Source organism: Oreochromis aureus, linkage group 3 (assembly GCF_013358895.1).
Source record: "Oreochromis aureus strain Israel breed Guangdong linkage group 3, ZZ_aureus, whole genome shotgun sequence".
NCBI lineage: Eukaryota > Metazoa > Chordata > Actinopteri > Cichliformes > Cichlidae > Oreochromis > Oreochromis aureus.
Window position 1 is genome coordinate 90,336,689 of NC_052944.1, and position 8,403 is coordinate 90,345,091.

General features: G+C 41.6%; 1 long non-coding RNA gene across 1 annotated transcript; it reads right to left on the bottom strand.

The window, feature by feature from the left end:
* Positions 1–2,688: 2,688 nt before the first annotated feature.
* LOC120438462 lies at positions 2,689–3,744 on the bottom strand. The gene is made up of 3 exons (XR_005611931.1): positions 3,475–3,744; positions 3,313–3,390; positions 2,689–2,977 (listed from the first exon to the last, which is right to left on the bottom strand). It is a non-coding gene; the product is annotated as an uncharacterized LOC120438462 (long non-coding RNA).
* Positions 3,745–8,403: the final 4,659 nt, after the last annotated feature.

Sequence of the window (8,403 nt, forward strand, 5' to 3'; positions counted from 1 at the left end):
GGAGCTGACATAGAGTAACTCCACAAACAACCTGCACTGACACCTGAGAACAGTCCACCCATCAGTGCACTGGGAAGATAAAACACAGTCAGTTATGTGTGATATGACAGAGAACGTGCATCACTGCGAGAGGGTTAAAAGAGCTACAGCAGTCTGTCTAACAACTGACAGCTGGACATCCCAAACCACCACATCCTTCTTGTCAGTTATGTGTCACTTTATTGAAAATTATAAAACGGTGTTCTGTCTTCTAGATTGTTTTGAGATCAGCAACAGACAAACTTCTGAGAACTTAGCAGAACAGCTCAAAGTGGCAAAAGAGTGGGATGTGGAAAACAAAGTGGTTTTGCTTATAATATACTGCTGAATTTTGAAAAAACAAACATAAATAACTTTGAGACTTGTTATTTACCCTTTTTCAGCCATGTCACGGCCTCCAGATTGTTGTGCAAGGGTCTGCAGACAGTGAAGCTGAGCGTCAAACCAGAGTAACTACAGGAAAAGTGAAGTAGTTGGTGGATGCTCTCTGTGCATCATGGACAGAAAGTTCCACAGAATGGAATATAACGCTGTTCTCTCTGAAACCACCATTCTTGATCCAAGATTCAAGAAGCTGGTCTTTAATGACAACAGAGCGGAGGATGAAGCTCTTCAGAGAATAACTGCAGCAGCAAGATCCAGCAAACCAACTCCACTGCCAGGGGACCAAGAGGGAGAAGAGGGTAAACAGAAGGAGCAACAAGCATCTGCTCTTTGGAGGTTCTTTGAAGAACAAGCAAGTACAGACACTACCAGAAAGAATCCCTCAGCAAATGCGAAGTGAGATCCTACATTGATGAGCCCCTTTGGCAGAGAAGTGCAGACCCACTGAGCTGGTGGGATACCAAGGCTTCAATTTATCCAAGTTTTGCCAAAGTGACGACACGGACACTGTGCATTGTGGCAACATCGATACCCTCTGAGAGAATCTTCTCCAAAACAGCATTTTATCTACTTACACTTGTATACTATACTATTGGGATGCTGATTGAAAGAAGATCAGTAAGTCTAATGCAGATTAAAGCCCAACTTAGGCATTCATTAAGTGGTTCCACAACTCACTGTTGCTGTATCACAGGACACTTTATTAAAGTGGATGAAACAGCAAAGCACAAAAAACAGCACTGCAATCAGTGAACTTGATTCTGAATGTAATGTGAGGTATTTTAAACTTTTTTGTGAGTACAGAAAATTGGCATGCTACTATACTTGTGGGGACCAAACAGACACTTATGAGGTCAAAGTGCCGTCCTCATGAGTTTGAAGGTATTTTTGAGAATCAGAATGTGGTTTCAGTGTCAGGGTTAGAGTTAGGTTATGGTTAGATTTAGGCTCAGGGTTACATTACAGAATTAAAAGTCTAACTAAAAGAATTAAAATTAAAAGAGTGACAATACAGAGCTTGGGCACTACATCATCATCTTATTTATTTGTGGATATTTGCTGCCATCTCCTGGAGAAATACAGGCAATAAAAATTAAAATCCATAAATTTGATCCATCAAGAAACCCATTCTACTCTTGGGGCCAAGCATCAATATAGGTGAAAGGAGAAAAAATATATCATAGTGATAAAAAATTTTGGAAACAGAGGGACCAACATACAAAAATAATTTTTTACTTGTAATCCAAAATTAAATTATTATTATTATTATTAGTAGTAGTAGTAGTAGTAAATAGAAATGCAACCACACTTTACACATAAACAGTTCTTGTTGTACAGCAGTCAGTTTTCTAGTACATCAAATAGAATAGTATAGAATTCAACTTTATTGTCATTGCACATGTCACAAGTACAAGGCAATGAAATGCAGTTTGCATCCATCCAGAAGTGCTTTAGCCATAATATAGATATATTACAAAATATATATTAGCAATAATATAGATATATAGATATATTTCAGAAATGGGTCTGTTATAGATATGTTACAATGTACATGGTATGAAGGTATGTTATGAATATGCTATAACTATAAGTATGCACATGCTATAGTGGGTGTACAAGCTATGCACAGGCTATGAACAGGTTATAAATATGAAAAATATATACTGTCAGTTTCCTGGTGACTTGTGATGGGAGGATTGTATTGAACTCTGAATTATTAACTGTCTATTAACAGCATTCTGGTGTAGGGGTTGTTATTGTCCAGGTGTGAGAGGACAGGGTGCTCTCTGTGGAGGCTGCATCCTTTGTGCTTCTATCCTGACGGTATGCGAATTTGTGAGGGTCCAGGGTGGGGGGGAGACAGGATTTGAAGTGTGCTAGGACCAGCTGCTCTAAGCACTTTGTAATGGTCGGGGTGCGGATTACTGGGCGGTAGTCGTTGAGGCTTGATGGGTTGGAGTTTTTGGGTATCGGAACGATGAAGGTGGATTTGAAGCAAAGCTGGTACCACAGCATGGGCCAAGGACAGGTTGATTATGTCTGTCAGCACCCCTGCAAGCTCCCAAGAACACACTCTGAGAACACGCAGACCTGCATGTCTGCTTTAGTTGAAGCTGTTGGATTCCCTCACTCAAATCTAGCATAAAAGTTGTTGAGCTCGTTGAGGAAGGAGACATCAGAGGATGCGAGGAAGGGTTTGCTGGTCCTGTAGTCTGTAATGGTCTGGAGTCCTTGCCACATGCGTCAGAGGTTGGAGTTGGAGGTGTTCTTCTACCTTCTTTTTGTAATGGTGTTTGGCCTTTTTGATACCCCTCTTTAGCTTAGCCCTGGCTATATTGTAGGCCTGTGCATCTCCTGACCTGAAGGCGGAGTTGCGGTGCTTCAGGAGGAGACGAACATCCCAGTTCATCCAAGGCTTCTGGTTGGGGTACATGATCTGTTTCTGGGTGGTGACACTGTCTGTAGTTTTGAAGATGTAATCCAGTTCAGATAAGGCATACTGGTCCATATCTGTGTGGGTAAACGTATTCCAGTCTGTGTTTTTGAATCTGTCCTGGAGCAGAGCAAATATGATAATGAAACATTCAAGTACTCAAACATTTATCTATTCATGTAAACAATAATTCAGCAATACTTATGGTAAGTAACCATTGACATTCAAAATACAATAAATCATAACCATTTTAAGACGATGTGCAAATAAGCAACAAAATACACATGCAAGTTCAGTTTAGAGGTATCAAACAGTGTGCTTAATTTCTCCACACTATAGGCCTATTCGTGAGAGAGAACTGCACCAAAAGTTACCCTCTAGGTTACTTTAAACTCATAGTAAGCGGACAAAAAAAAAAAACTAGCTTTAGAGCGGCTAATGACCATGTTTCTCACCGTTGCTCTGTTTCACAAAGCCAAACATACTGGTATCAGAACTGCTGTAGCTATCTGGATGAAGCGTGAGTGGTTAGCCTGTGAGAGACCACGCTAGCGTTAGTATGACCACAACAGTAAGTCTGTAAAAGCTTTTTTCGATCCGAATAAGATTAGTCTTACCGATGTTGCTTCTCTCCTTCATCCAGCCACTCTGAACTTCCAGCAGGTAAGTAAGCTGGCTTTTCTTTTTCCCCAAGTCTGGGTTTTCATCACTTTTGTCTCTGCAGGACCACACACCTTCCTGGTGGCATGCCAAGATGGTGAAGGGAGTAGACGCTCTCTACCAACCTCTGCACAGAAAGTTTGTGAACAACAGTAAAACCTCAACTTTATGCTCCTAACACTAACAATTCACTAAACAGGAGAAGATACAACAATCACAGAGCAATATGTCTGTGAAGGTTCTCAGTCATCCAGGTCATTGTAGTCTAAGGAGCTTGGAAAGAAAAGCGTCTGGACTTCTTTGAGTTGCTTGAAGACGTTTCACCTCTCATCCGAGAAGCTTCTTCAGTTCTAAGGGTCAAATGGTGGAGAGTCCCAGATTTAAACCCAGTGGGAGTTTCCCCAAAGAGGGACAAAGGACCCCTGATGATCCTCTACCCTAATCACATGAGCCGAGGTGTGAAAGTGGGTGTGGGTCCTAATCAGCCAGAGTTTCGGGTGAGGTTTCACAAGGACCCACACCCACTTTCACACCTCGGCTCATGTGATTAGGTAGAGGATCATCAGGGGGTCCTTAACTTTATTTGCAGGGATTTCTTCTTTGTTATTGTGGCACCATTCCTGAGGCCCGTAACAGACGGGTAAATTTCAAGTTTGTTATTTAAGTTATTAGGCTTAGCAACACATCTATAAACTTTCGTTTGAATCCGTTATCAACATTAACAGACTGAACTGGACTTAATAACAGGAGTGCGTATAATTTCAGTAAATTATTATGTAAATCGGGCCATCCAGCCGCAGTGCTGATCGCCACTCGTGCCAAAAATCCTGACAAATGTCACTTGATCAAGGAACAGATCTGCATCAGATGAGATCAGCTGACTTTGCGTGTGCGTGCGCTGTGTACTCTGTGTGTTAACAAGGAAAACGCAAAAAGGAAAAATGCAGAAAGTGGTGCGCAAAAGCAGGGTAGTGACAGAATTGATGCTCATTAGTGATATTTGAAGCATGTGTACCTGCACATTAACACGGGTACTGTGGAATATATTTTTTACTCACCTAAAGTACTCGTGCTGTCGTCCACTCCCCGCAAAAAAATTAGCAGCTGTGCGGCGTCTGTGGCATCGGTGCTCTCATCGCATGCGATGGAGTAAAAATCAAAAGCACAGCTTTATCAGACAGTTGCAGTTTAATGTTGGCTGACGAGTCTTCAGTGCGTCGCACAACTGTACTTCTGGACATGCTGACGTTGTTGAAGTCCTGTACTGTTTCCGGGCACATGCACGATAAACTTTCTTGGCTTTCTGTACAAGCTAAATTATACTATGGCTTACTTGTATTTTTAAAGAAAGCAATACTGGTAAACACACCACACTTTTTTTATGCTCAGTTGCAGTATCCAGATGAAATACATAATCATGCTACACGATTCTCAACTAACCACAATTTAGTAACTCCTCGAGTTAAAAGTAACTTTTTGAAAAACTCTGTTATATTTAGAGCATCTTTTCAGTGGAATAAGTTGCCTTATGCAATTAGAGAATTGGCTTCTATTCATACTTTTAAAAATCACCTAAAAGTCTATTTAGGCAGTTTTTAATTTATTTGTAAATATTGTAAGAGGGTAATGTCACTTGTAATGTAAATTGTGTATTTTGTTTGAGTGTTTTACATATTTTTTTTATATGTTTATATTTTCAGCATTGTAAAACTTTATTGTGGATGTAAGAGCCAAATTATGTGGATATTTTGCATCCAATTCATTGTGTAACATTTTATTCGATAGTATTTGATGGTTTGGGCCCCAGGAAGACTAGCAACCACTGTTGTGGAAGCTAATGGGGTTCCTTATAAATAAACAAACATTATTTCGGTGACTTTAACAAGGCCGTGTTTTATGAGGTCTCCATCAGAAACAGGCTTGCCATGTCTTGCGATGAGTTGGGCGACCTCATAGCTGCTATTGGAGCCTTTTCCCGGACCTTTTGAGCACGAAAAAAATACTGTTGCTGACCCTGCAGGATAGCTACCCTTTGCTTTAATTTCTGCTCTCGCTCAGCACCAGTGTAGGACGCACAGGCCTGATGTTTGGTTTCATAATGACGTCGTACATTATACTCTTTAATAACTGCCACAGTTTCAGTGCAGATCAAACAGACACACTTCCCCTTGAATTCTTTGAAGAAGTATTCACTCTCCCACCGTGTCTGAAATTTTCTGCATTCACTTTCTACCTTTCGCTTCTTTGGTTCTGCCATGTTTAGTAACTTGGGGTAAATTTCTTCTGTGATTGTCCGTTTTGGTGGAGCAACTGCCTTGATCAACAGTAGCTCCCCCTGGTGTTAAAACTAAGAAGTGCAACACACTCAAGCAAAAGTTGAAGTGCGGGCCATATTCTATTCTATTTATAAAATTACTTGCGGGCCAATTAAAACTGGACCGCAGGCCGCAGTTTGGACACCCCTGTAATAAATACATTTCTCCTTTCAGAACTGATCCAAGAATTGAAAACAGTCTGTCCATCCTCTCCCTGCTCTCCTATGCTCTCCTCAGCCTCTCTTTGCTGCCTCATGTCCTCTCTGATGAGGTCTAGCAGCTCATCATCTCTGTCCCTTTTCCTCTTTCTCCCTGTTGTGGGTGGCTGCTCCCCTCCTCATCACTTTCGTTTTGGTCACCCACTGCTGCGCTCTGGCCTGGAGTGTCCTCAGAGAGAGAGGAAATTAGGACAGGAGGCCTAATGGAAGCCCTCTGTCCTATCACCTCATCCATGAGGGCAAACAAGGCCAAGTAGCAGCAGTGGGCTTCCCACTGACTCCCTCTCCTGACCCTGGATACCTGTAATCCTAAAGGCAGAGGAAATCAAAAATGACAGTAGACAAATAAAAAACAACGTAATAACACAAACACTAAATCCTCCTTCTCTTGTGCTGTTTTGTAGCAGTGTATACACCTGAGACTGTCACCTCTCTGTCTGTCCTGCACTCAGTGTTGGGGAGTAACGGAATACATGTACCGCCGTTACGTATTTAGAATACAAAATATGAGTAACTGTATTCCGTTACAGTTACCGTTTAAAAAGGTGGTATTCAGAATACAGTTACTTTGTTGAAATAAATGGATTACACGCGGGTACTTCCTGTTTCATATTGTCGCGGGTCAGGATTGTTTGGGTTTGTTTGACAGCTATGTTCTGTTGTTCCAGGCAGCAGCGTTACGGTTGCCATGGTTACAGGGTGACGCGCTCTCTCTCTCCGTGTTTCCTGGGTGAGAGAGCGCCTTTTTGTTGTTGTTGTTGTGCTAAGCTAAAAGGCAGAATGCTACAGGCATCGCGCTAAAGAATGTAGCCTCATGGGCAGTGTAGTCCGTGCTGCAGGGAGAATGGACTACCATACCCGTTATGTGTCTGTGAGCGAGGGAGGGAGAGAAAGGAAAAGTCCGAGCTCTCACGGAGCAAAAACGGGAGCTGGAAGCATGTAAATATAATAATAACCACAGCAGCCAAGAAGAGTGCCTGACGAGCCCAGCTGTAAGTAAGCTATTAAGACTCAACTGTACACTGTGTTCGTGTTTTCCTCCGGAAAAAATAAGTTCCGTTGGAGCAGCCTTTCAACGCCTCTCTCTGTCTCTGGCAAGCAAAGTTGACCCAGACAACAAAGTAAAGCTAGTTTTCGGCTACCAGCCCGACACGGAACCCACCGTATTAGCCAGAGGTCCCTTTACTACTGTTCGGAGCCGCGGACCTTCAGTATCAGTAATAAATCACAGCAATAGTACATTCACGTAGTTGTAAACAGCATGATAATATATTAAGTAATCCAAAGTATTCAGAATACGTTACACGGAATACGTTACACAATACATTTTGGGGCATGTATTCAGTATTCTGTAGTGGAATACATTTTAAAAGTAACCTTCCCAACACTGCCTGCACTCTCTCTGTTTCTTTCTCTCTGATTGTGGAATAAAAGTATGAACATGTATTTATAAGTTACACTTGTGTTTTAATCCTGCAGCTTATCACACATTTGATTTCCATGTGTGACACCTGCTACAGGGAGTGCAGAATTATTAGGCAAGTTGTATTTTTGAGGAATAATTTTATTATTGAACAACAACCATGTTCTCAATGAACCCAAAAAACTCATTAATATCAAAGCTGAATGTTTTTGGAAGTAGTTTTTAGTTTGTTTTTAGTTTTAGCTATTTTAGGGGGATATCTGTGTGTGCAGGTGACTATTACTGTGTATAATTATTAGGCAACTTAACAAAAACAAATATATACCCATTTCAATTATTTATTTTTACCAGTGAAACCGATATAACATCTCCACATTCACAAATATACATTTCTGACATTCAAAAACAAAACAAAAACAAATCAGCGACCAATATAGCCACCTTTCTTTGCAAGGACACTCAAAAGCCTGCCATCCATGGATTCTGTCAGTGTTTTGATCTGTTCACCATCAACATTGCGTGCAGCAGCAACCACAGCCTCCCAGACACTGTTCAGAGAGGTGTACTGTTTTCCCTCCTTGTAAATCTCACATTTGATGATGGACCACAGGTTCTCAATGGGGTTCAGATCAGGTGAACAAGGAGGCCATGTCATTAGTTTTTCTTCTTTTATACCCTTTCTTGCCAGCCACGCTGTGGAGTACTTGGACGCGTGTGATGGAGCATTGTCCTGCATGAAAATCATGTTTTTCTTGAAGGATGCAGACTTCTTCCTGTACCACTGCTTGAAGAAGGTGTCTTCCAGAAACTGGCAGTAGGACTGGGAGTTGAGCTTGACTCCATCCTCAACCCGAAAAGGCCCCACAAGCTCATCTTTGATGATACCAGCCCAAACCAGTACTCCACCTCCACCTTGCTGGCGTCTGAGTG